Below are 25,416 nucleotides of genomic sequence, written 5' to 3'. Positions count from 1 at the left end.
TCATAATTTACATGCGTCCGCAACGGACGAGCCGCAGGTGTTCACGACATAAGATATCAAAACGAACAGGTATATGGTCACTTGAGGAGCCGCAATCAACAGTCGACCAATTCATTATGCCAATTCCAGGACTGGTGAATGTAAGATCTAAAACAGATTTAGACTGAGCGCAAAGGTAAGTAGCTGATCCAGAATTTAAACACGTAAGGCTGTTATCAGAAACCCAGTCCCAAAGGCGCTTCCCACATAGATTTGTGCGGAAGCCCCAAGACACATGGTGTGAATTGAAATCGCCAGCCATGAGAAGTGGGTTTCCACAGCTAGCGAGAAGCGAATCTAGCGGTCTAGTATCCTGGACTCCATAGGGGAAATAAACATTTACTAAGGAAAATGGGAAGCACCCAGGAAGAACAAAGTCTAATGCCAAAATCTCACAGTCAGGGGACATTAGCTGAAAAGATACCTTAGCCTTGTGGCAAAGTTTTGAAGACACTAACGTTAGCAAACCCCCTCCTCGCGACTGGCGATCTAGACGAAATGAACGATAATTTTTTAAGTGAAAATGTTTGTCGGCTGAAAGCCACGTTTCTTGAAGAATAATGACATCCGGATTAAGCTGGGAAGAAATACAGTGTAAATCTGTTGAAGCTGTAAGAATAGAGCGACAGTTCCACTGCAAAACTCGCAACGACACTATGGTTTCGAAAGTAGAGCAGCAGCAACTGCCTGCTCTAAAATGGTGTCCTTCGGCATATTGCCAAGCTGCTTCTTCTTTGATTTGGATTGTGAACGAGGAGAAGTAGATGAAGGAGATATCGGGGACCCTCTACGCTTTAGGACCCGCACATCAGGCTCCATCATCTCGGAATCGGATATAACTCCAGCGTCACTGGAAGTACCCGAGGTAAGAACAGTGTTGGGTGCAGAAGTTTGTTCCTGGGGCTGAGATGTTGCAGATAGAGAAGAACGGACAAGAGCAGGGGTAATTACATTCGATAGAGAAGCCAAACTGGTCTGCACAGCATTAGTCAGCTGGTAAGCGAGGACGTTGGTGAGGCATTCCGAAACGCTTGCAGCAATTTTCTCTACCATTTTTGTCACGGACGCTTCCACAGCAGACGCAATTGCCTGAGTCGGCGATGAATCTAATGTCATTCCCTGACGAGCGGTCACCCCTGCATACCCGTAGGCCGGTTCCTTAATTTCCAGTATAGCTTCTCGGCGCGAACATCGTTTCCGGTCTATAACCTCCAGGATCTGAATCTCCTGCGCACGAGAGGGGCAGTTGGAAGAATTAGCAGCGTGGGCGCCACCGCAAAGGCAGCACTTCTCGTTCTGATCAGAGCAAGTGCTCGAAGCATGATCTTCTCCACAGTGGCAACAGCGCAAGGTGGATTTACAACCGCCGGCGCTATGACCACAGCGCCAGCAGTTGGTGCACTGCAGAGGCCTAGACGACAACTGGTCAACCCGAAAAATTAAAGGCCAGGCCTTTATTTCACTGGGGCAAGACGTGCCGGCAAAGGTGGCAATTACCGACTCAGTGGGCACCCGCATGTTGCCAACATCTCGGCTACAGCGGTGCACAGCAACAACACCTGCGGCGGACAGCAGATCAAGGGTCTCAACTGGAGACAGCGAAGAGTCGACGCCTCGGACAATGCCCTTCGTGCAAGCCAGATGTGGCGGAATAAAGGGCTTACCCGGAGAGATGCGAAAGACGAGGTAGCTAGGAGATCTCTGACGCAGGCGAGGTCTAAGGACCTGCAGAGAATACCGCCGCGTCCAAACTGGCGGACCTCAATGATGGCTTCATAATGAGAAGTGGCTGACTGGAGCGCAGCCCGAACAATTCCAGGATTGGTCATCTTGATGGCGCCACCATCCTTAGGCACCAGCGCAACCGGGATGCAGCCGACGCCACTGCGCAAAAAAGCCTCCAAGGGCAAGACTTCAGGGGAAAGGGATGCCGACCAGGAGGAGCTCCCCTGGCCGGGAGACTGGGTAGACATACCCCGGGCTTACGGCCTCACTGTGTGCTCTATGCCCACAAAACGATAAGGGCAAAGGCTCAGGGAGAAAAACAAAACCTCAACCAACCACCCGAAACTCAACCGATCGTTCCCGGAGGCGGGCCGCCGCTTAGTAGAACGCCCGACGTTCACTGGAAGCCTTCTAACCTCACCGTCTTCTACACGCTGGCACGCGAGGGAGGTGGCGCTACACGCCGTTCTGTAGCTTTTAAATAAAGTTTGTTAACCTTCCCAAAAGCCGAGTACGCATTCCTTCGTTTATCAGGATTCTGATCCATTCTTATCCAAAAATTTGGGCTTCTTCTTGGGTTCTTCTGGATACATACAATAAGTCATGGTGTGAGGGCATAGTTCCTAATGCATGGAAGACCAGTCGTCTTGTACCACTCCTTAAACTGGGAAAGTCACCACTCGACATTTCAGCATACCGACCAATTGCACTCTCCAGCAGTGTCGGGAAAGTCATGGAAAGAATTTTGTTAACACGCGTGGAATGGTACCTGGAGCGATACCAAATTTACCCTTCATTTATGTCTGGGTTTCGACGTGGCCGTTCTTCCATTGACAATGTGGTTGACCTTGTATCATCCGTCCAGCACCAAAAAAACTTAAAAAGATTGACTGCGGCCCTGTTCTTGGACATCAAGGGCGCCTACGACAACGTAACTCATCAGGCCATTTTGGACGCATTAGAAGCCGCTGAGATTGGAGGCCGCATGTTCAGCTGGATACGCAGCTATTTGTCAGGGAGGTCGTGTTTTGTCCAGACTGAAGACGGACCAACCTCTTCGCATCTAAATTCGCGCGGAGTCCCGCAGGGTGGAGTGCTGAGCCCAACTCTTTTCAGCATAGCTCTCATCGGCCTGATTGTCTCATTGCCACAATCAGTTCAGATCTCAATATACGCCGATGATATCTGTATTCGGGCATTAAGCGTGACCCGTCCCCAAGTTCGTGCGAGACTACCAAAGGCGGCAACGATACTGACGTTATACCTTCGTCAGCAGGGCCTAAATATTTCAACCGAGAAATGTTCCCTAGTGTCGTTCACGCGAAAAAAAATGATAAGTTACCCAATATATATTAATGGCAACGCCAAAAACCATCGCTTCCTTGGAGTTGTTATCGATAGGAACCTCTCGTGGAGTCCCCATCTTTACGACATGCGAAAGAAACTGACAGCGATTGTTCATATTCTCTCCTTCCGCGGGGGAAAGTCCTGGGGCGCATCTGTACGCTCGATGGTTCAACTGTATCGTTCGCTCTTCCTGGGATACATGCGGTATAGCTTTCCCATTTTAAACAATATCAGAAAGACAAACCTTCAGACACTTCAAAGTGTTCAAGCGCAAGCTCTACGAATCTGCCTTGGGCTACCTAAATGTGCCGCAACGGCAGCCACTATTCTTGTCGCTGGGGAGCATCCTGTTATTTCATACATTGCTGTTGAAACCATGAGAACACACATTCGTCACCTCACTCAAGTTCCGAGTCATCATCTTGCAGCTCTTCCCGTACTCAGACCACATTCTGCATTTGCAAATGTAATTCAAGCTCACCGTGCCTATCTTCCTTCGCAGTTCGCCCATCCATGAAGATCATGCTCACCCATATGGAGTCTCCATGAACCCCGGGTGCACCTATCTATTCCGGGAATTAATAAGAAATCTGATTTATCATTGCCTGCTTTCAAGCAACTGACACTGCATCATTTGCCTTTTAACCATAAACACCGCATACATGTCTACACAGATGGCTCAGTGACTTCAACAAGCTCTGCTAGGTCTGTGGTGATACCGGCCAGGTCTATTTCAATGAAGGTGAGGACTACCTATCTCACCTGCTGCAGTTCAGTTCATCAGTCAGGAATCTGCACATGACTGGACAGTTTTCACCGACTCTAAAGCAGCCCTTCAAGGCCTGCAAACTGCACTACGCCGTGGGTCACACGAACAACTCGTTGCCGAAATCCGCAAGCTGTACCATGACGCCACATTGAAAGGACATGACATAATTTTCCAGTGGCTGCCGGGCCACTGCGGCATTCATGGAAATCACCAGGCTGACAAAGCTGCCCGTTCTGCCCACAATGACGGAATCCCCGTTAATATCCCCGTAACGAGAGCTGACGCAGAGTGTGGGCTTCGTTCCTTGAGGCTGGAGCTCACACTTTCAGCGTGGAACACTGGAGAGTTGTGCAACCGTCGCCTCAGGACATTGGACCCTGGTTGACACCCGAGCGGACGCTGTGCGGACGTGTTCCGCATGAGCTCCCGCCTTGAGACCGTTTTTCGGTAGAACGCACTGTGCCTTGGTCTTGCTTTTTGTGGGATCGTCTGCAGGAAGTTGCCCTGTACCTGTGGACACCATATTTTGGCAAGTGTTCCCCCTTTTAGGGGTTTTTTTCACGATTTGTAGTCGACCACGGTGCGGCAAAATTAGGCCTAATCTATAGGCCGAGCCGACGCCTGCGGCGCTGGGCTCCAGGGCCGTGCCTTGTGGTTGTGGGCCTTTGCAAGGCTAAAGATGATGGAGTACTCCGTTGAGGGAGAATCTATAACGCCCGAAGAATTCGAGGCGGCAGAATGGGCGAGGGTTTTGAAGGCGCAAGATCTCTTCAAGATTGTGTACGGGGACCACTCCGAGAGTAGGCCTACCGAGAAACAGGCGAGCAGCGACGGACGCCAGACGCACGGAGCAGCCCAAGTCAAGAGGAGTAAAGCGCCGGTGTGGAAGAAACGGGGACCGTTTCTGAAGATACCAGCCAAGGATTTCAAGGTTGTGTGCCGGCCCAAGAATTGGGACTTGAGCATAGTGACGCCGAGGGAGCTCGGATGTGCCCTGAGAGCGGCAGCGGAGCTGACGAACGCGACTGCGGTGGAAGAAGACCTGGTGCGGGTCTGAGAGACAAACAACACGATGACGGTGAGCAGGCCGTGTATGAATCGTAGTGGGACATATGCGAATGTCAAGACGCTCAAGCTGGGCGGTTGTGACCTTGAGGTTTCGGTGTACGTGGCGGCGCCGGAGAACTCTGTGCTCGGAGTAATTTACAATGCGTACAACGGATGCCCACTGGCAGAAGTTCGCGCAGGACTCTTGAAGAGGAATGAAGACATGGAAATTTTGGATGCCAGACCTTTGGGCAAGTCAAAGGCGATTCAGATCACATTCGGGGGGAAGCGCGTTCCCCGGCAAGTCATCTATTGGAACTGTCTGTACGCTGTGATCCCATATACAGAGTTAGTCGAGACCTGCTATAACTGCAGACGAGTGGGACATCGGGTGGACGTTTGCTATCGTCCGAAGACTAATCTGTGTCGCCGCTGCGGGAAAGAACATCCTGCACCACCGAAAGGAGAGTCGCTGACCTGCACGCCGGACTGCATCGTGTGTCATGGGGCGCACAGCACGGGAAGTCGGAACTGCAAGTTTCGCCTAGCCCGTCAGCAGCCGACGGGTTTGCAGAAGAGCAACGAGGACAAGAGCCAAACTGGCAAGGAGGAGCGGCGTTTGAGGCCTAGCAAGCGGTCATCTAGCGGTGCGAGAAGCGATAGCAAGAGCAGGGACCGGTCAGGTTCCTTCCCGCCACTGCCCGGACCCGAGCCTGGCAAAGGATGAAGGCAAGGTTGCGGTCATGGAAGAAGCCCAAGTGCCACGAGGAAAAAGCTGAGCTGGCCCAACGCGGGCTCCCAAAATGAGACTGCTCGAGAGAAGGAGCTGCAAAGGCAGGTGCTGCAGCAAGCCGAAACTATCAAAAAGATGAAAGCTAGGATAGCAGAGATGGAACGCGCGCTTAAAACCGGCAGAGTAGAAAGGGTACAGACGCCGTTGGCCCAGGCCCCGCAGCAAGCGGCGCAGGCGAACGCTTCTCGCGTGGACGATAACACAGCTATGGAAGTGGAGAAAGTGGAGAATCGGGGAACGGTCAAAAGGCCACCTCCGGCAGATGAGGGAGCTCATGCAAAGAGAGTAGCAGAAACTTCGGCGGCGGACACGCCGCAGCCAGTAGTTAAAGTCACTTGTCTTAGGAGGGACATGCTTACCCTTGCGGAGAGAGTAGGAAAACTGGAAGAAAGACAGGATTGGTTGGAACGTCGGGTCGACAGGATCGAAGCTAGACGAGGCAACATTGAGGAGCGTCTTGATGCCTTCACCAATGACATGCGAGGTTTCCAGACCCAGGTAAGGGACATATTTAAACAGCTAAATGCTATGCTAGAGGTTAGATTGCCTCCCGTAGTCGGCCAAAAGCCGATGTTAGTGAACCTAGGGCCTCACCATGGCCCCTCGCCAGCAAATTGAGGTTTGGCAGTGGAACTGCAGGGGCTTCCGTCGTAAGCGGGGGAACCCGCAGTTGCACATATACAAAATCTGGATAGTAAGCCGGACATTATAGCTTTCCAGGAGGCTAGCGGCTCGGTGAAATTACCGGGATTTAAGACATTTACACCACCAGAGATTGATCGAGGGGACGTTTCGAGCGTCTTCACGGCCGTGCTAGTCCATCGCAACACCACAGTGATTAATCATACCATAGATAGCACCAGGGAGGACTACGTCCTGCTGGAGATTTTGCCCAAAAGAAAGGACGATAAGAGTCTATTTGTTCTTAATGTATACTCTTCTCCAAGGGATAAGGGGGTGGGCTTGCCAGACCTTCTGATAAAGACGGAACGGCTAGCGGCTAGGTCTCAACTCATCGTGGTGGGAGATTTCAATGCGCCTCATCCGGAGTGGGGCTACATCCGAGCCAGCCCGAAGGGAAATAAGCTTTGGCAGGTTGCCCAGGACCTGCGATGGACGATCTTGAACAACCCGCTAGATCATACCAGGATAGGCAACAGCGTGAGCATAGACACCTCTCCAGACCTCACATTTGTGAATGGTATTAGGGATGCAAAGTGGGTAAACACCGGACAGCCACTGGGAAGTGATCACTATATCCTTTCCACGATATTTAGTGCTGCTAAGCACAAAGACACGGTGAAAGGAACCCGAGTGACGGACTGGGACCGATTTCGGAAATACAGGAATGACACAGTGAACGGGGAAATCGAGGACTTAGGAGCAGGCCATGAAGAGTACCACAGAGGAGGTTCCGACGGAGGAGGAGGGTTTTACGGCTGACTCTAGATTGTTACACATGTGGGAAGCACATGCGAGTCTCCTTCGGAGGTGGAGGAAACAAAGGCATAATGTTGTCCTCCGTAGGAAGATGGCCAAGCTAGAACGAGAAATCGAAACCTACATATTGGAGTTGCAGTGCAAACAGTGGGGGCAGATTTGTGACCGGATGAATGGGCAATTCGGATGCAAAAAAACATGGCAGTTGTTGAGGCACCTTTTGGACCCGGCGGCAACCAAATCTGCGCAGAAGGGGCAAATGGCTAGGTTAGTGCATCGGTATCAAGGCACGATTGGGGAAGTTATACATGAACTCCGAAGTTGTTACATAAACAGAGAGGCGGGCGGTTGCTTGCCGGATTACTCGGGAGAGGAAAACCTTGAATTAGATGCAGACTTTACGGTGGCGGAGGTGGAGTTGCAATGGGCCAGCTTCGTACCACGTCAGCAGCGGGTCCGGACGGGGTTACTAATAAAATGCTGAGGAACCTGGATTTCAAGTCAGTGGGGGCACTCACGAATTTGATGAATAAATATTGGGCGACCGGGGACATTCCGCCAGAGTGGAAGCATGCTAGGATTACATTTATTTCTAAAGCGGGGAAGAAGCTCTGCATTGAGAATCTGCGTCCAATCTCGCTAACGTCGTGCTTGGCCAAATTGATGGAGCATGTAGTCCTGAACAGGCTTCAGGGTTATGTAGAGGACAATGAGTTGATACCTGAAACAATGATTGGCTTCAGGGCTAATTTATGAACGCAGGACGTCATGTTACAACTCAAAAAAGACGTGGTTGATCCTGGGTACGGCAGGGGCACCAAGGCTATCTTGGGGCTCGACCTCACTAAGGTCTTTGACAGTGTTGTCCATGAGGCAATATTGAGGAACCTATCGGACATAGGACCGGGGGGTAGAACCTTCCGGTACATCAGATCGTTTCTGGAGGGTAGGACTGCGGAGATTGTAGTCGGAGAAATGAAATCGGATCCCTTCCCATTGGGGGGCAGGGGGACACCGAAGGGTCGGTATTATCGCCCTTCCTATTTAATCTAGCCTTGATCAAGATACCACCCAGGCTGCAAGGGATATCGGGACTTAAACATACATTTTATGCGGATGACATTACTCTATGGGTAACAAGAGGCAGTGACGCACAATTGGAAGAAACTCTACAACAGGCGGTGGATATTGTAGAGGAGCTAGCAGGGGAAGCAGGACTCTCGTGCTCTCAGCCCAAGTCCGAGCTTTTTGTGCTGAGGGATAAACCAAGAGGGACACATGCGAGGCACTATATGCCGCCACCACCTTTAGAGGTGAAAGTGGGGGGAGTACCGGTCGCTGAGGTCCAAACGATCAGGATCCTGGGTATGTATCTGCAGACTAACAGGAAGAATAGCGAGTCCTTGCAAAGGCTTAAAAATACGGTCAATGCTACCGTGCGGCTAATCAGGAGAATCACCAATCGTAATAGAGGTGTTAAGGAAAAAGACTTGTGTAAGCTAGTGCAGGCGTTTGTGCTGAGTAGAATAGTGTACGCGACGCCTTATTTGAAGTTGGACGCGGCGGAAAAAGGAAAGGTGGAGGCTGTGATTAGGCAGGCGTATAAAGCGGCCCTTGGATCGCCTCACAATGCGTCTACCGAAAGGCTGCTGGGATTAGGGGTGCACAACACCCTAGAAGAACTACTGGAGGCGCACTTGGTGATGCAGCTCGGTAGGCTTTCAAAAACAAAAGCAGGAAGGGACATATTGGAAAGGATCGGAATTGGAGTTGACGTTCCAGCCGGTGAGACGAAAATTCAGATGAGGCGGGAAATGCACAAGGGCTTGCACATAAAACATTTGCCCAAGAACATGCATCCAATACAACACGAGGACCGCAGGAATGCAAGAGCCAAAGCTTTACATGCTAAGTACGGGAAGTACAACGGGGCAGTCTATGTAGATGACGCCGAGTATAAGGACAAGGATGCATTTGCAATTGCGGTGGTGGACGGGCGGGGACGCTTCATCGCCTCTGGATCAGTCAAAACCCGCTCCCCAGAAACTGCAGAGGAAGCGGCGATAGCACTAGCTAGTAATGCTGACCTGATCTTCAGCGATTCAAAAACAGCCATCCGAAATTTGGCGAGGAGCAGAATATCTGTCACAGCGGCGCGGTTGCTGAATCGGGCCACGGAGCGAGGGATTACGGAGGCGGAAATTGTGTGGGTACCTGCACACTCTGGGAACCCTGGGAACGAGACGGCTCACATGAATGCTCGAGGTTTCGTCAGCCGAGTAGGTGAGCCAGACGTCCCGGGAAGGTCCACGAGATATGGGCTGGTATCCTTTCATGACATTACTAATCATTTCAGACTTGAGCGGAGGATTTACCCACCCCCGGACAAGCAATTGGTGAAGGCGCAGGAATGCGTCTGGCGACGATTGCAGACTAGATGTTTCTTAAACCCATACGTGTTGAGCAAAATCTACCCGGACATTCAGCCGGAGTGCAAATGGTGTCACGAATTGGCAACCTATGACCACATATTATGGAGCTGTAGCATAGCACCGCCACCGGCGGACATTATGCGTGATCCTTCCCTCGAGCAGTGGGAGGCCGTGTTGGCCAGCTCAGATCCGGTCGTCCAGACCAGGGCCGTGGAGTGGGTCACCCAGGTCGTCGTCAGCCATGGGTTGATGGCCATCTAACACGGAATCGTCCACACATGCTCTCTGACGAAAATAAAGTTTTTCCATCCATCCATGGACCCTGGACTGCGCCTCCGTCTTCCGTGTGATGTAGCGCGTCGTGAAACAACATTACTGTGTCGTCTATGGCTCGGTGTTGCCTTCACGAATAAGTATGCTTTCCGGATCGCGATGACCGACAGCCCTTCTTGTGTGAACTGCGCCTGTGAAGAGACAATCACTCATCTCTTCTGTGAATGCCCTGCCTTTATGGCCGAAAGACATAAGCTGCGCTGTGCTCTGGACCGCCTGGATCCTCGCCCTTTCACAGAGGCCAAGATCCTCAGTCCGTGGCCACAACAGTCAACTGCCATCAAGGCTTACAAGGCACTCTTTTGTTTTTTGAAAGAGACTGCCTTGATTGACAGACTGTGATTATTTCCCGTTCCTTCTCTCTTTCCTCTTTAATTCCCCTCATTCCCTTCCCCTGTGTAGGGTAGCCAATCGGAATCCTTTCTGGTTAACATCCCTGCCTTTCTCTCTCTCTCTATCTATCTATCTATCTGGGCTCCAGCATGTGAAAGTTTGAATCCTTATATGAATAAACTATTATCATTATCAATTATTTGTTTACCCATTATTTCATATGGAATTCATTATACGAAGTTAAATTTTTGTTTTTACTTCCTATTCAATTTTTTTCTATTCTTATTTCCCAAAATATTTACAAGCCACGAACATCCTACTTCCAGCAACCGTCTTTCCGCGAGTTCACACGTGCCTACTTTTGACCTTTTCCTGTAGTTTGTCTCTCTGCTGGTTCTTTGTTTTGCTTATCCTTAAGCGCCCAAAATAAATATACCGAATAAATCATGGGTGGATTTCGCGAACAGTCAAGGTTCGCTAACGACATTTCTCGCCAACGCTTCAAACACCAGTGAGGCCTTTATTTAATATAAGAACTGTGCTGCTTGCAGTCCTTATTTAGGACTAGGCACTAAGTCATGTATCAAGCAGAGCTCACATTTTTACGCATACAAAATCATCGTCTTGCTTCGTTGCCAAGGCCAGAGACTTGGCCATCGGCCTAAAGTGGCCTTAAGAGGGTGATAAGCTGACTTTCAAGGATCACAAGTAAGAAACGAAAGTGCTGAAATGGCTGAAATTCTTGCCTGGACTTTTGACGAAGAGCCTGCGCACTAAAATGGCAGCCCTTCAAGAATTAATTAGCATATATCAGAAGGTATTAGTATATACCAAAAACACGGTATCTTAATCATGATATGAAGTTGAAGTGCCCAGCCAGACGAGGACGGTGAAAGAGACGAGAGTCAAAGGAGCGCTCACTTTCACCAGTTTATTGTGAACCGCGAAGCTGCTTCGCGGTTCACAATAAACTGGTGAAAGTGAGCGCTCCTTTGTCTCTCGTCTCTCACCGTCCTCGTCTGGCTGGGCACTTCAACTTCATATCATGTCTTACCAACACACGCAAACAACCACTTTGCTGAACTTAATCATGAGGCCACACTGGACTAGTCATTGACGCAGCAGAAAGGTGAAATAGACAGCAAGAGTAAGGGCGGGAAGAACGGAGGCAGCATGGAATGTTAAGTCCTCTCTTGTCCCGTTATCGTCTTGAAAACTGCCCTTCTCGGTCCGAATGACTCTTGCAACAAAGTTGGCGATTTTTCTTGCTGCCAAATCCCAAAACGCAAAAAAAAAGTTTTTGCGCTGCTTCACGCTGATTAGTACGCGTATAATTAGTGAAATACTGTAATTTTATTATATCTACTAATTGTAATTTAATACAATATATATTAGCGAAGATTCAGGATCCAAGAATTGTACACATATAATAAGCTGAATGTGCTTTTTCAGATTCGTTTTTTGATTAACTTGTTTGCTTGAAAGATGTGCATTTTCTGTACCTCTCTATACGCATGCTCGCCATTGCCTTCCTATATATCCCCTGTACTTCAACATGAATAAAGAGTTGGTCGTTAGCGCTCGTGAACGTCTCTGTGTCCCTTACTTTGTCCCTTGTCCGTTTTTTTTGCGCTGAATTCTATATAACATGCTTCACCAACTAGCCCGGCAGCTTGCTCTCCTGCAAAAAGAATTGTATGTTTTGTTTTACACGGATCCACACTTATAATTTTGAGAAATCACAAATTCTACATGTTCTATCTTTTGTGACATGTTTTTTTTCATGAAATATACAGCATTTCTTGTACGGCTATGGTCTATTCATTTGCGTCGACACATCTGCCAATAATTTATAAAAATTTCATTGAAAACAAAATCGGCTGTGGGATATCGATTAGCGTCCTAACGCCCATGAGAGGGGCTGTGTGGCCTAATACGTGCCATCGCTCTGAGGCAGTATGTTGAAAAACTAGCTGCCACTAGCGTGCCATATATGTCATGAAAATCTGTTACATGCAAAATTAAAAGAATGCAGCAGTTCTTTCAAACGAGTGCTTTACCCTTATTACCTTTCATTGAACTGCAAAAAAATGCATGAGCTGGCGGTCTAATCTCAAAACACAGGAAACCAATGCGTTCTTGAGCTTCTTTGGCGTAGGGAGTTAACATTAATTTATGCATCTGAAGGATTTAATGAGGTGCACACGCGACACTGTGCATTTCTCGAGAATTTCACAGTTGATAGTAAATGAGTTCAGCATGCAAATCATTTTAACCAACTGCGCGCAGCTTTTTTTCTTATTTTATTTGGCGGAATACAGAGGAAGAACTCCTTCTTCGGTTTAAGGTTTAACCGCTGAGCTGCTTATGTCTAACAGAATATAACAGATAACTCTGGAAACCAACAAATGTACTGCATTTTAACGCAAGCAGTCACTATGCATATCTCTCAATGTTACTGCCGAAAAGAATACAACGCAACAAGAATTCAGTTTTCGAAGCCAGTGTTGTCATCATGAATTTGTAGCATCTACAATTTTTTTAATCACATTCCCTTGCTGCTGTTTATTTTATTGCGTGAAAGTAACGGAAAGTGTAATAAATTCTCAATTCGCCTTGAGCGTATACAATAAGTAAAGAAACACAAAACGCAACACAAAAGAAAAACAAAATCAAGATATGAAAACCTACGAACATCGAAGCATTTCTAGCAAGTAAAATCACTGCATATTAATTTCGGCTTCCAGACGTCCTACTCTGAAGTCGCCAACATTGTGAGCCCTGAATATGCTGAAATATTCCTGACCTCGAATGCTTTCAGGGCATTAACCTTTTTTACAAATGCGCATAACACTGTTATAATTTTTATGCAGCTGAACAGCACGCTATGCTCATAAATTCCTGCGCAGCCGTTGGACAGATCATATCTTCCAGCAAGCAAGGCATGACGACCGCAGCGGTATGCGTTTTCCTTCTCTTAGGTGCTACATCTGTAGTGGCGACGTACGACGACTACGAAGAAGTTCAGACCAGAAAAGTTAAAGTTGTCGTTGAGGAAGGTACGTTGTAGATCCTTAATCTCTCTTCTGGAGATTCGTGTTGATAACGCAGTCTTTAGGATCCGGCATGCAGCGTGCTGAAAGGATACGAGAAAGCTTCAAACAGTGTTTTCCGTCCTCTAAGGTCTTCAAAAGCTTCTATCAGCAATAAATTACCACAGTACTTCAGTACTTCTGCTTATTTATGTATGTCCGCTGTAAAGCGAAACAAAGAAAGAAAATCAGTTTTTTTCGTGGGAAACTCACCACTTTCATAGCATTTTCAACTTTTCGTTTGTGCACAGTTTCTTAGATGCCTTGTTTGTTAATGTAATTATAAAATGCAATATCAAGGGCGTTTGTACTGGCAGGCTACCTTGAAATTGTGTTAGATACGTTCAGCTAGCAAGAGCTAAAAATTTCGTCCCAGCACTCATTGACCACACAAGCTTTCCCGCATTGCGCGCAATAATCTTGAAACGGCCATGTTTATCGTGTCAACGTCATCAGTGTAATGTCGAGTTAGCAGAACTGGACCTGGTTGTGCCGCAAACAACTATACAGCAGAACTGCATGTTTCCAGAGTAATAATAATTACAAGCACATCTTGCCGCAGTCTATCAAACTTTTTTCACCTCTCTCACCCCGGATCTAACATAAAATTTGAAGTCGCATTAGCGTTGTTCTCTTCAAATATGTCAGTAGAGACGACAACAATCTCCCTTCTCTGACATACGCAACACAGACCCATGGCAGAAAATAAGAAATCTCTCACTTACCGAAGAGACCACATTTCTGGCCTTCAGTGGCCACGCTGAGGACAGTCTCTAAAATAATAAGTTTAGAACTACAGAGATTACCTCAATTCGTAATAAAACAATTCATAAAACAGCAAGCTTGCCCTTGCTGAACAGAACACCTTCCCTGTCTGCCGGTAACACAAGCAGTTGTCGATCTCCATAGTTCAACCTTTTATGTCGCATCACCTGCGTACGAGTGCGGCAAATGCCATGTAGGCGATTTTTCATGCCTCAGGCATAGCTGAAGGGCTCGCTTATCAATAGTCTTTTGGGAACTGCCGCTCCGTTGTGGCGTGCAAGTCGAAGCTTTCAGTCACACTCCAGGTCAACTCTGGCTATGCTTTGCCACCACAGGCTTGGCCGTAAGTGTCGTTTATCTTTCCGACTCTCTAATGTACTGAATTTATCTGCTGAAGAAACTTCATTTCCATGAACCGTATAGTTCCATTTCGAGTCAGACGTCAGGCTAAGCAAGTTACCTTAACTCTATGACTGGGCTTTAAAAAAATAAACTCAGTCTCAGCGAAATGAGCCTGCCGCAGCGCCTAGCCTCGCGCAAGGTTGTGGATAGAGTTGACAGACAGCGTTGAAAATTGCTTTGTCTCAGAGACACGACGGCGTCAATCCGAAATAGATTTGTATTTCTCCTCTCCCTCCTGTTAACCCAATTCCTGGACTCGATAGCGTTTACATACACGGTGCCAAGCGCCTGCTTCGCGACTCGCGACAAACAATTATGGCCACCCATCGAATCATCGAAGACGAATACGCCTATCTGCAAAAGTGCCTACCGGGCATAGCATAGAGGCCACAGGGTACAGATGTAACCAGCCTTGTCTGTAGCACGTCGGCGGCGAGCTGCGTTTAGTAAAGCTGCGGTAGGCACCCCAGTTGCTACTGATATTTCTGCAGTTACCGCTTTAGTTACTGGAGCTTCAGCACCAGCGCCGCGCGGCCGCACGCCGCCGTGTTGTCGCGCGCGGAATGAGGCGGCTGTTCAAATAAGCGCAAGTCACGGCAAGGGATAGCTATACGTTGGCAAAATCACGAGTGCGCACTCAGGCTCACTCACAAAAGTTTGGTGAGCGTATGGGTTCACTCAAACTCAGGCTCGCATAATCCCGGGCTCACTGGAACTAATGAACTCAGATTCATTTAGACCACCTGATGCATCCACAACTCATTTCCACTCTCGACCGGTTTGGGCTCAATCACTCATTTCGACTCTCGACTCATTTGAGCTCAATACTTCACTTCGGCTCGAGACATATTTGGGCTCACTCACTTATTTTGTCTATGAACTCATTTGGGCTCACTCGCTCGTTTCAACTCAAGACACACGTGGGCTCACAAAGTGCCCATGTGGCATGCCCCCAAGCCGACCGAAACGGGTGGCAAAGCACCCGCGCCCCAGCACAGCGACATATTGTAATGCGCCTTAGAACCGTGGTAGCCGCGGTAGAAGAGGAACCGCAATAGAAAAGAACGAAGCTGAACACGCGCGAAGGACGTTCGCTTGGCTGCCTGCTGCGTTACCCCTGGTCCGCCAAGCATTCACGTGTAAATAAACACATTCCTTCTGTAACAATATTTGGTGGAGGTCGGCTGCGTACGCCGTCCTGGACACCCTGTTCCTTCGTCGCAGCACGTGCTTAGCTGCATTTCCACCCCTCCCGCCGGAAGTTAGCGTCATGCCCGCTAAGGAAGGTCTGACCCAATCTCCTCGACCACTCAGTGCTTGGCGGCCGCAGCGGGAAACCCCGCCCGTTTACCGGTGAATCTGAGGACGGCGTTAAAGACTGCCTGGTTCATTACCAACGAGTGAGCAAGTATAACCGCTGGGACCAGAGAGTTCAGCTGAGTAACGTCGTCTTCTTTCTCGCCGGGATCGCCCTGCTCTGGTTTGAGATACATGAAGGCACCTTGACCACCTAGACCCGGTTTGTAGACGAAATTACCAAGTGCTTCGGCAATACTACGGCCAAAAAGAAGCGAGCCTAGATGATACTAGCATAAAGAGCTCAAGCCCGGGTGAGACGTGCGCAATATACATCGAGGAATAGCTCCGACTCTGCCGGCTTGTCAACAGGAATATGACTGACGAGGACAAGGTGGGCCATCTTCTAAAAGTGATTGCCGAAGGTGTTTACAGCTTTCTCACCACAAAATAAAACCATGCCTCTGCTGCGGACGTGATGCAGGGAAACGCTGCAACGGCCGCAGACTTCTGACGATCAGGCCGGACGCCTTCTCGATCGACGAAGTGGCCGAGCACAAATGCTTGACGCTCGCTAAAGCGGCATTTCTTGCAATAGAAAGCAAGGCCAGCTTGCTGCAAGCAGTCCAGGACTATCACGAGGCGCTCGTAGTGCTCTCGGAATGTCCGGCGAAAGAAAACGGCATCATCTAAATATCGCACAGAGATGTGCCTTTTGAAGCCGCATAATATGGCCCCCGTGAATCTCTCAATCTTTGCGGGTGCGTTACACAAACCAAATGTCATAACACTAAATTCAAACAAACCATCGGATTTAATGACGGCAGTATTTTCCTTGTCCGCTTGCTGCATCGGCATCTGCCAGTATCCCGACCGCAGATTGACAGATGAAAAGCGCGAGGTGGAGGAGGGCAAAAAGTTGGGCATGTTGGTAAACATTCATCATCATCATCATCATCATCAGCCTGACTACACCCACTGCAGGGCAAAGGCCTCTCCCATGTCTCTCCAATTAACCCTGTCCATTGCTAGTTGCCGCCACTGTATCCCCGCAAACTTCTTAACCTCATCCGCCCACCCAACTTTCTGCCGTCCCCTGCTACGTTTGCTTTCTCTTGGAATCCACTCCGTTACCCTTAAGGACCAGCGGTTATCTTGCCTTCGCATTACATGCCCTGCCCAAGCCCACTTCTTCCTCTTGATTTCGACTAGGATGTCATTAACCCGCGTTTGTTCCCTCACCCACTCCGCCCTCTTCCGATCTCTTAACGTTACACCTATCATTTTCCTTTCCATAGCTCGCTGCGTTGTTCTTAACTTAAGCTGAACCCTCTTTGTTAGCCTCCACGTTTCTGCCACATAGGTGAGTACCGGTAGGATACAGCTGTTATATACTTTTCTCTTCATGGATATTGGTAAGCTACCATTCATGACCTGAGAGAACCTGCCATACGCGCTCCACCCCATTCTTATTCTTCTAGTTATTTCCCTCTCATGATCCGGATCTGCGGTCACTACCTGCCCTAAGTAGACATATTCTCTTACTACTTCTAGCACCTCGCTACCAATTGCGAACTGCTGTTCCCTTGCAAGGCTATTGAACATTACTTTGGTTTTCTGCATGTTAATTCTTAGCCTCACCGTTCTACTCTGCCTGTCTAGCTGATTGATCATGCTTTGCAGTTCTTGTCCTGAGTGGCTTAGCAAGGCAATGTCATCAGCGAATCGCAAATTACTCAGGTATTCTCCATTAACTCTTATCCCCAACTCTTCCCATTCCAGTCCCCGGAATACCTCCTGTAAGCAGGCAGTGAAAAGCATTGGCGAGATCGTGTCTCCCTGCCTGACACCTTTCCTTATTGGAATTTTATTGCTGACTTTATGGAGAACTATAGTAGCTGTGCAATCGTTATAAATATCTTCCAATATTTTCACATAGCACTCTTCCACACCCTGATTCCGCAATGCCTGCATGACAGCTGAGGTTTCCACTGAGTCGAATGCTTTCTCGTAATCAATGAAGGCTATATATAGGGGTTGGTTATATTCTGCGCATTTCTCTATCACCTGATTGATAGTGTGAATGCGGTCTATTGTCGAGTATCCTTTACGAAAGCCTGGCTGATCATTTGGTTGACTAAAGTCCAAGGTTGTCCTGATTCTATTAGCGATTACCTTAGTAAATACCTTGTAGGCAACGGACAATAAGCTGATCGGTCTGTAATTCTTCAAGTCCTTGACGTCTCCTTCCTTATGAATTATAATAATGTTAGCGTTCTTCCAAGCTTCTGGTACTCTCGAGGTCACAAGGCATTGCCTATACACGGTGGCTAGTTTTTGTAGCACAATCTCTCCTCCATCCTTCAGCAAATCTGCGGTTACCTGATCCCCACCAGCTGCTTTCCCTCTTTGCATTGCTCCTAAGGCTTTCTTTACTTCCTCCTTCGTTACTGGCGGGATGTCCCATTGCTGTGCTCGACTGCCTCCCTCAGTAACTTGATGATTACATTCGCTACTGTATAGATTTGTGTAGAACTCTTCGGCTAATTCAACTATCTTATCCATATTGCTGATGACATTGCCCTGTTTGTCTTTTAGCGCATACATCTGGTTTTTACCTATGCCCAGTTTTCTCCTCACTGATTTTAGGCTACCTCCATTCCTTAGAGCATGCTCGATTTTCTCCATGTTAAACTTTCTTATGTCGGCTACCTTGCGCTTATTTATTAACTTAGATAGCTCTGCTAGTTCTATCCTGTCTGCGGAGTTAGACGTCCTCATGCTTTGACGTTTCTTAATCAGATCTTTAGTCTCCTGAGATAGCTTGTTGGTATCCTGTCGAACCATCCTACCACCTACTTCTGCGGCGCACTCTGTAACGATAGCTGTAAGATTATCATTCATTGTTTCAACACTACGGTCGTCTTCTTCAGTTAAAGCGGAAAATCTGTTTTGCAGCGACATTCTGAATTCCTCTACCTTCCCTCTTAATGCTAACTCGTTAATAGCCTTTCGATTCACCAGTTTCCTCTGTTCCCTCTTCAAATCTAAGCTAATACGAGACCTTACCATTCTGTGGTCGCTGCAACGGACCTTACCGAGGACATCCACATCCTCTACGATGCCAGGGTGTGCACACAGTATGAAGTCTGTTTCATTTTTAGTCTCACCATTGGGGCTCTTCCACGTCCACTTCCTGTTTGCTCATTTGTGGAAGAAGGTATTCATAATCCGTAAATTATTTCTATCTGCGAACTCTACTAATAACTCTCCCCTACTGTTCCTAGAACCTATGCCATAGTCACCTACCGCCTTGTCTCCATCCTGCTTTTTACCTACCTTTGCATTAAAGTCGCCCATCAGTACAGTGTACTGTGATTTTACTTTGGTCATTGCCGATTCCACATCCTCATAGAAGCTTTCAACTATCTGGTCATCATGGCTTGATGTAGGCGCATAGGCCTGCACCACCTTCAGCTTGTACCTCTTATTCAGCCTGATTACGATAGCTGCCACTCTCTCGTTAATACTGTAAAGCTCCTCGATGTTGCCAGCTATATCCTGATTTATGAGAAATCCCACACCTAGTTCTCGCCTATCTGCTAATCCACGAGAGCACAGTACATGCCCGCCCTTTAGTACTGTATACGCCTCATCTGTCCTCCTAACCTGACTAAGCCCTATGACATCCCATTTAATACTGGCTAATTCCTCCAGCAGCACTGCTAAGCTAGCCTCACTTGATAAGGTTCTTGAGTTAAACGTTGCCAGGTTCAGTTTCCAATGGCGGCCTGTCCGGAGCCAGAGATTCTTAGCACCCTCCGCTGCGTCACAGATCTGACCGCCGCCTTGGTCAGTTGCTCCGCAGCCGCTGGGGACTGAGGGCCGAGGGTTAAATGGTTTGTTCATAGAAGGTTGTGGCCAAGTACTACACCAGGGTGGCCAAATCCTGTTCTGATGAGGAAGTGCGTTGTCGGTTCTGGTCACCGAAATCAGGCCGCACTCCAAGCCTGGTTATGCAATGCCATCGACACGCGGAGTTTTTTTTTATATCCGGTGGAGAATTGCGTGGCACCGGGATTCGAACCCCGGTCCTCTTGCACGCGAGGCGGATGTTCTACCTCTACGCCATCGCTGCTCCTACTCATGATGGGTTTCATTCATGATGGGTTTCAAAGCGCGACAAGACGCAGACGAAAGGAAAAGAACACTCACGACAAGTGCTTACTAGCAACAAAAAACGTTTATTGCAACGCTGGAAATAAATAGGGGTCACAAAAAACATAAAAAACCAAACATAACGGGACAGAAAAAGAGATTTGCCGTTACTATCTAAAAACGCTCGTTCCTTCTCCGACAACAAAATTGAAGGCTCACTGACACAGCCCTTTGTCTTAGCAATATGATAGGCTTCAATGATTTCCCTGGTCTTTTGGTCGTGATGCGAAAAGATCACTGTCGTTAGATCCAATTGGGCTTTGCAGGACTTGTCTTGTTCCCCGTGCTTACGCACATCACTTCCCAGGTGCGTACCTGTGCCACTTCCTAAAGCCCGGCGATGTTCTGCGAGGCGCGTGTTCATGCATCGACCAGTTTCGCCGATATACACAGCCCCACATGACACGGGAATCATGTACACCACGTTCCTTTTGCATGTGACATAGGGGTTTTCGTGACTGATTGCACATTTTTTACGCGCACCAGCGTTTTGCTTTGAGGCCTTCTCATCTACCGCACGACAAATCCTGCTCAGCTTATTTGGTGCTGAAGAAACAACATCGACACGGTAACGAGCAGCAACCATTTTTAGACCTAAAGCAGTGCGATGAATATACGGTATAACGGCCAACTTCTTTCGCTGCCTGTCCTTAGCTTGGCCGGTGGGGCTTTTTATGTGATTGGCCATCTTTTCGCACGACCGGGAGATCACATGTTGAGGGTAGCCAGCGGACATAAGGCGTGAAATCTGCGCATCCAGGCTGTCTTTTATCCTATGATGGCAGGTCTTGAACAGAGCCCCTCTAATGGTGGAGAACGAGAACGAGCAATAGATGAAGTTATCCTTGCGGGGCGTTATCGATGATTGCATTCAGGCGGCGGTAATCCACGAAAAATTGCCATGTTCCGTGTTTCTATATGACTGCAATCACAGGAGCCGCCCAAGACAGGTATATTTCTGAATCAGCCCTTTTTGTTACATTTCATGGCCTTGCTCATTTATGACTTTTCGCATGGACAGGCGCCACTCTGTACGGTTCCTGGCGAATCGGGTGTGCATATCTAGTATCAATACGGTGAACTAAAAACGAAAACCACGCAAAGGACGATACACAGGGAAGAAGTAGACAAGACGAGCGCGGCCTTGCAACTGTTTATTGAAACATATCTTCCTTCCATCACCAACCCTACGCATGCGCAACAAGCAACCTCTACCTAATCGAGTTCAGGAACTTCAGTTCCTTCTTGTACAGATGGACCGAAGCCTCGCTTACACACTTTTCGGGCCCATATCTATCAATCTGCCAGGCTTCGATGACCTCACGTGTTTTCTGGTCCTTGGCCCTTCCGATTATGTTTGTACGCTCAAAGAGTGGCGTGCATTTATTGTCACACGAAAGACAGTGTTTTGGCAAATGCATGCCGCTGCGAGAGCCCAACGAATTTTTATGTTCTTGTAGGCGCTTATTAATGCAGTGTCCCGTTTGTCCCATGTAAACTGAGCCGCAACTAAGCGGGATTTCATACACTGCTCCCATTCTACAGGACACAAACTTTATTTTGTGGTTAACACCACAGCCTGCTTTTGTTCTTGATTCATTGTTAGCGCGCACAAACGGGACAGCTTACAAGGCGCCGAAAAGAAGATTTCCACACCGAATTTTCTTGCCACCCTCTTCAGGCCATGCGAGGTCTTATGTACATAGGGCAGTACTTCAAACTTCCGCCCCTCACGAATGCCAGGTTCTCGAGCACTAGAAGTTGGGAGGAGGGTTTTCAACAGAGACCCGGCAGCGGCCTGCAGAAGCGACGAGGGAAACCCAGCAGAACTTAGGCGTGCGACTTGAGTGGAAAAGCTGAGTGAAACCTTGTGAAAACAGGACTTAAATAATGATGACCTGAAGCAGGATGAAGCAATTCCTCTCATAATAAGCTTAGAGTGACAGGAGTCATAGGGTAAAATGGCCTTTTTTGTTCTAGGCATGCACATCCAACACAAGTGGTCCGGCTGACTGAACAACAATCTCAAGTCCAAGAACTGTAAGCAAGAGTTCTCAGGCAATTCTACGGTAAAATTCAAACTGGAAGCCTTGGATTTAAAAGACGTTAAAACTTCCTTAGTGACCTCTTGTGTGTTGTCATTGGGATTCATCATGGTTTCATACAGTTTCATGAAACCTTCTATCGAAACGCCGCAGGCATTTTGGAACCCCACAACCCCCAAACGCTCTATACAGTTGCTGACCGCCATGAGCAGTTCATTGTGAGGAACCGAGTAAAACAGCTCCTCAATGTCAACCAAGAAGCTGTAATTAACACCTGGCATGCTCTCCTTGAAAATTTTCACCATTCCGTCTGAGCTGGTGATCTTGCAGGGGTCTTCAGGCGACAGACTCTTCAGGTGTCTTTGAAGGTATCGCCTAACAACTGCCTGCCAGGTTCCTCTCTCCGTTACGATTGCTCTAAAGGGGCATTCCAGCTTATGACTCTTTGCACTAAAGAACACAGTGAGCACATGTGCAGGAAAGTGCAGTCCTTCTTTTTCTGAGCTTTTGGCTTCGGTTCACAGGATCGCTGACAAAGTAGAAGGGGAAGAGAAAGGATGCTGCCTTTCGGAAGAAGTTGATTCAGTGAGCAACACCTATCAGAAAAAGAAGGACTGCACTTCCCTGCTGAGAAGAGTGGCTAGCTCAATTTGTGATTCTGGGCTACGGGTTCTTTTGTCCGACAAAGAAGGCGGCTTCGTGGTCCTACCGCGGAAACTATTCGGGGAGAAGGCACTAACAGCGATCAACAAGAACTTCCGAGTTGCGGATGTGACGCCGACGAAGGCGAAGGCCAAAGCGGTTGCGCTTTTAGATTATTTGAAGCTTGAGCGGATGAAGAATGGAGTGATGAGTAACAATGTACATGTGCTCACTGTGTTCTTTAGTGCAAAGAGTCATAAGCTGGAATGCCCCTTCAGAGCAATCGTAACGGAGAGAGGAACCTGGCAGGCAGTTGTTAGCCGATACCTTCAAAGACACCTGAAGAGTCTGTCGCCTGAAGACCCCTACAAGATCATCAGCTCGGACGGAATGGTGAAAATTTTCAAAGAGAGCATGCCAGGTGTTAATTACGGCTTATCGGTTGACACTGAGGAGCTGTTTTACTCGGTTCCTCACAATGAACTGCTCATGGCGGTCAGCAACTGTATAGAGCGTTTGGGGGTTGTGGGGTTCCAAAATGCCTGCGGCATTTCGATAGAAGGTTTCATGGAACTGTTCAATGTGTACCTCTCCTCAACGCTAGTGAGTTTTGAGGATAAATTCTATGTGCAAAAACGAGGCATTTGTATAGGGTCAGTGTGGCACCAGTTCTCACTGAAATATATTTAGCGGAAGTTGACTGTTCACTCTCACGGGCGCTAACTGACGACCGCATCGCGCGAGTTTTCCGATACGTAGACGACCTTTTAATACTCTTAAAAATGAATCCTAATGACAACCTACAAGAGGTCACTCATGAAGCTTTAACGTCTTTTAAATCCAAGGCTTCCAATTTGAATTTTACCGTAGAATTGCCTGAGAACTCTTGCTTACAGTTCTTGGACTTGAGATTGTTTTTCAGTGAACCGGACCACTTGTGTTGGATGTACATGCCTAGAACAAAAAAGGCCATTTTACCCTATGACTCCTGTCACTCTAAGCTTATTAAGAGAGGAATTGCTTCATCCTCCTTCAGGTCATCATTATTTAAGTCCTGTTTTCACAAGGTTTCACTCAGCTTATCCGCTCAAGTCGCACGCCTAAGTTCTGCTGGGTTTCCCTCGTCGCTTCTGCAGGCCGCTGCCGGGTCTCTGTTGAAAACCCTCCTCCCAACTTCTAGTGCTCGAGAACCTGGCATTCGTGAGAGGCGGAAGTTTGAAGTACTGCCCTATGTACATAAGACCTCGCATGGCCTGAAGAGGGTGGCAAGAACATTCGGTGTGGAAATCTTCTTTTCGGCGCCTTGTAAGCTGTCCCGTTTGTGCGCGCTAACTAACAATGAATCAAGAACAAAAGCAGGCTGTGGTGTTAACCACAAAATCAAGTTTGTGTCCTGTAGAATGGGAGTAGTGTATGAAATCCCGCTTAGTTGCGGCTCAGTTTACGTGGGACAAACGGGACGCTGCATTAATAAGCGCCTACAAGAACATAAAAATTCGTTGGGCTCTCGCAGCGGCATGCATTTGCCAAAACACTGTCTTTCGTGTGACAATAAATGCACGCCACTCTTTGAGCGTACAAAGATAATCGGAAGGGCCAAGGACCAGAAAACACGTGAGGTCATCGAAGACTGGCAGATTGATAGATATGGGCCGAAAGGTGTGTAAGCGAGGCTTCGGTCCATCTGTACAAGAAGGAACTGAAGTTCCTGAACTCGATTAGATAGTGATTGCTTGTTGCGCATGCGTAGGGTTGGTGATGGAAGGAAGATGTGTTTCAATTAAACAGTTGCAAGTCCGCACTCGTCCTGTCTACTTCTTCCCTGTGTATCGTCCTTTATGTGGTTTTCGTTCTTAGATCATGGATTACCAACTAGCCCCCCATCGTACACTCCTTCAATCAATACGGTGACTGATGCGGAACGCTGGAATGGGACGTGCACTGTCCGGCTGCGAGAAGTCAAACACGGTTGAATACGTCGACAGCAAGTCCGCCAGAGCACCACGCTCCGCGGTGCTGAGCGATTTGATAGCCGTCATACCAAGTCGGGAGCGTACCGAGGACGCAGCAACATGGTCGTCCTGCACATCCGTTACCAGAGCCACTGATGGTGGAATGTCTTCACTAAAAGCGGCAAGCTTCATAGCAGTTGGCAAAAGCACCGGCTGCCGAGAGCAATTAATAGTCCACAAGCGTGTGCAGCCTAGGGTCACCGATACCACGCAATGGGAATCAAAACCGATTTCTTGGCGCAGTTGGAATAGTTGGGCTTGACGGTACGTCAAAATGCTCAGGCACACTGCTGGAACAAGGAACCAGTACGCAAAGCAAAGACATTGTAGGCATGATGGTATCAGTGGAGACACAAAGCACATCGGCACAACGCGGAGATGTCTCGATGAAGCTCTGTGTGAGGCAACCTTCAGCGCTTATCTCGCCCGTGCGGCAGTCGACAGTGGCGCCACACATGCTCAGAAAGTCTATGACTAGAATAGCATCATGCGTAGAGTGAGGAAGCACTGCGAATTCCGCCAAGAACACTGTTCCATCCAGACACACATTAACACTACACACTCCTACAACGACCCGCCGAGGTGGCGCAGTGGTTACGGTGCTCGGCTGCTGACACGAAAGACGCGGGTTTGATCCCGGCAGCGGCGGCCGAATTTCGATGACGGCGAGATTCTAGAGGCCCGTG

The 25,416-nt window shown here is 48.3% G+C and overlaps 1 pseudogene; it reads left to right on the top strand.

Annotated features, from left to right (window-relative positions):
• The first annotated feature begins 4,952 nt into the window (after positions 1-4,952).
• On the top strand, positions 4,953-23,898 carry LOC149347087 (uncharacterized; annotated as a pseudogene).
• The last annotated feature ends 1,518 nt before the right edge of the window (positions 23,899-25,416 follow it).

The sequence above is a fragment of the Amblyomma mixtum genome, chromosome 4 (genome assembly GCF_055824585.1).
Source record: "Amblyomma mixtum isolate Tamu chromosome 4, ASM5582458v1, whole genome shotgun sequence".
NCBI classification, from domain to species: domain Eukaryota; kingdom Metazoa; phylum Arthropoda; class Arachnida; order Ixodida; family Ixodidae; genus Amblyomma; species Amblyomma mixtum.
This window is presented reverse-complemented; position numbering and strand designations above follow the sequence as displayed.